General features: G+C 43.9%; 1 pseudogene across 1 annotated transcript; it reads right to left on the minus strand.

Moving 5' to 3' along the window:
* Nucleotides 1–488: 488 nt before the first annotated feature.
* Nucleotides 489–916, minus strand: LOC101565454 (annotated as a pseudogene). Its single transcript, XR_001117031.2, has one exon. The product of XR_001117031.2 is annotated as a cytochrome c oxidase subunit 7A2, mitochondrial pseudogene (transcript).
* Nucleotides 917–2875: the final 1959 nt, after the last annotated feature.

The raw sequence follows: 2875 nt of genomic DNA on the forward strand, positions 1-2875 counted from the left end.
TACAATATTTACATGGCCATGGAATACCCATCTCTGACAAAACTAAACAAAAAAGGGGTATATAAATGAAGAACCATTTTTTATCTGCATATACAAAATAGTTAGGACAGATAAACAGCTACTTTCTCTTAATGGAGTGAGAAGAAAGATTTGCACTAAAAGTATTTGGATAAGATATCATGTCTGATCTTGTACTATGAATAACCACTACGAAGACAACAATATGTAATGTATTATCTATTGAAATTGTCCTACTAATTGGTTTTGAACTGTCTCATTGCTATTTGTTTCTCAATAAAATTAATAAAAAATATTAGTTATCTTAACTCAATGGAAGCAGGACATTTTTGCCCACTGTTGTATTTGCAGGAGCTAGTACAGTGTTGGGTACATGATAGGTAGGAATACATCGTAGTAGTTAGTTACGAATGCTCTGGAGGTAGATGGCCTAAGTTCAAATTGTCACTCTAGCAATACTATTTTTTTTTGTAAAGACTGCTTTATTGGTGACAATTAGTACAAGTCGATAAATATTGATCCCCAACGAAAAGCTCAGTTATTTATCATATTACTGATCCAGAGAGCCAACTGGAACTGAGCCACCTAATTACTGAATTGCCTGAAATCATTCCGGCTTCTTGGGAAATGATGCCATAGCCAGCTGGTATATGGCATACACCGTTCCACCCACTGTGAGAATCATAGTGGCTCTATACAAGAAGGCATCAGCTACCCCACCCTTTAGATGCACTGGAATTCCATTGTCCTCCTGAAAAAGCTTCTGTTTCTGTGGAACTTTATTTTCAAAATGCCTGCGTGCAGCAGTGCTGATGGTCCTCTGAGAAAGCTGCCGGAGAGCCAGCAGACTCCGCAGCATCTTGCCGGTAACAGCGCGCCAGCCGGGACGCCCGACCACCAGGAACCTTATCATGATTTTTATACCAAAAAAAGCCTGTCAGGTCAGCAAACACCCAAATATTTGACGACCTGTCCTGCCATTGTCCATTTTTCAAGCCACTGACCCTCAGCTTCAAGTCTTCCCTTTATCTTCTGTGTGGAATGCTGCAAACCACAGCTCCCCCTCTTAGCATCAGGTCTGGATCTACCAAGTTCAAACTCATCCAGGTGAGTGTGGCTTGGGTCTGGCTGCTGTGCTCCACTTCTTCCTGCTGCAGCCCTTGGAAGCGAACCTGCTGTGCCACTCTGGCAAGATGTTCTGCTCCTGGATCAGCTGGGTGGGTCTTGCCTCTAGCCTCTCTGCAGGGAGTTCTGCTGCAGGGTTCCACACCAGCACTGTCTGATAGAGGAAGTTCCACTTACCCACCAGGCCTGGGTGCTGTATGGAGTGAGGATCCGGTGGGCCTGGGGGTCCCACACACATGCCGGGCCTGGAGCTGGCTGGAGTGAGGGTCCAGAGGGCCCCAGGCAGCCTCATTCACATGCCGGGCCTGCACGCTGGCTGCCAGGCATATCCGGTCCTCACCCTGCGCTAGGGCCTCAGGTCGGCTTCCCGATCCTGCTGAGGGAGCACTCCCACACAAACCTTGCGTCAGAGCGTGCACAGGCACCGACTGCCTCTACCAATACTATTAACGTGATCTTGGGAAAATTACTGAACTTCTCTGTGCCTTTGTTTCTTTTTTATTCAATCCATAGAGAAACTAATAATCCTAGAATGTAGAGTAGATATAAGTATAATATTATAAATACTATGCACATTTACAATACTTACGGTGGAGGAGCACCTTGAGGACTTTCTTTGAAAGAAGAACAATTATCTCCATTTTGGCTAAATCTGGCCATTTCTCCATACTGCTTTGCACAGAGCTGGCTAGGACTTTTCTTTATCCCCTCAATTTGCCTTAAGCAATGCAAATCAGTCCAACTGTCATTCTGTGCCATAGTCTTTGAAGCAGTTTTTCCCCACACTTGGCTCCCAAGAGCATGTGTGAGCTGGGCAGAGGGAGAGCTCCACTCTATGCTGTCAGCTGGGATCAAGCCTTGAGATAAGAGACTGTGACTTCCCAGGACATCAAAGGATATACATCAAAGCTGAGGCATCAACTCCAAAACATTAGGTACTACCTCAGATTATTTTATGCAGATTACTCCTTCTGCATTTCCTTCTCTCTGTATATCACAGAGGTGATTTCGGGCCTCCTACCTAGGCCAGCTCAAAGCACTCATATACCTTCCTCCATTCTCACAGTCACTTATCCTGTGCCATTCCCTTCTTTTTTTAAATGTATTTAGTACAGGGTTTACAGGGTCTCATTACACAGATCAGACTTGTAGTGATCCTCCTATTTTCAGCCTCCAAAGCGCTAGGATTATAGGTTCACACCACCATGCCCAGTCTTAATTGATGTCTCAGCATGCCCCAGGTGTGGGACTGGCATGGCACAACTTGGGATCAATCCCTGGTCTTTGTGTCTGCCTACGCAGGGGCTTTAATCCCCTGAGCTATCTGGCAGGCACTAATTCCCTTCTTGTGAATTAGAAAGACCCATATTCTGCACTGGGTCATGACCTTGGTTCAGATTAGTCATCATACTAGCTGGTTTAGGACCATCTTCATTCCCCAGAACTACCAATATGGCTTAGTGTTTCATTCTTACCATGGACTGCACTGGAAGTGGTAGATTGGAATTAACTTGCTATAATTCCAATAATTTTTCTATGGGATTACAAATATAAACTTCCTGTACCACAGTGAGGTCTGGCAAGGGTTCTCTATAACCTACCACAGAGTAATTTGCTCAGTAATTTCTTGCTAAAGGACACAATAAGTGACATTTTCTATTTATTAGTGACTTTTAAAAATAGAAATAAGCTCTTTTATAATTTATGTTTATTTAAGTATGTTCACACATGT

The sequence above is a fragment of the Octodon degus genome, unplaced genomic scaffold (genome assembly GCF_000260255.1).
Source record: "Octodon degus isolate 3935 unplaced genomic scaffold, OctDeg1.0 scaffold00022, whole genome shotgun sequence".
In the NCBI taxonomy this organism is placed as follows: domain Eukaryota; kingdom Metazoa; phylum Chordata; class Mammalia; order Rodentia; family Octodontidae; genus Octodon; species Octodon degus.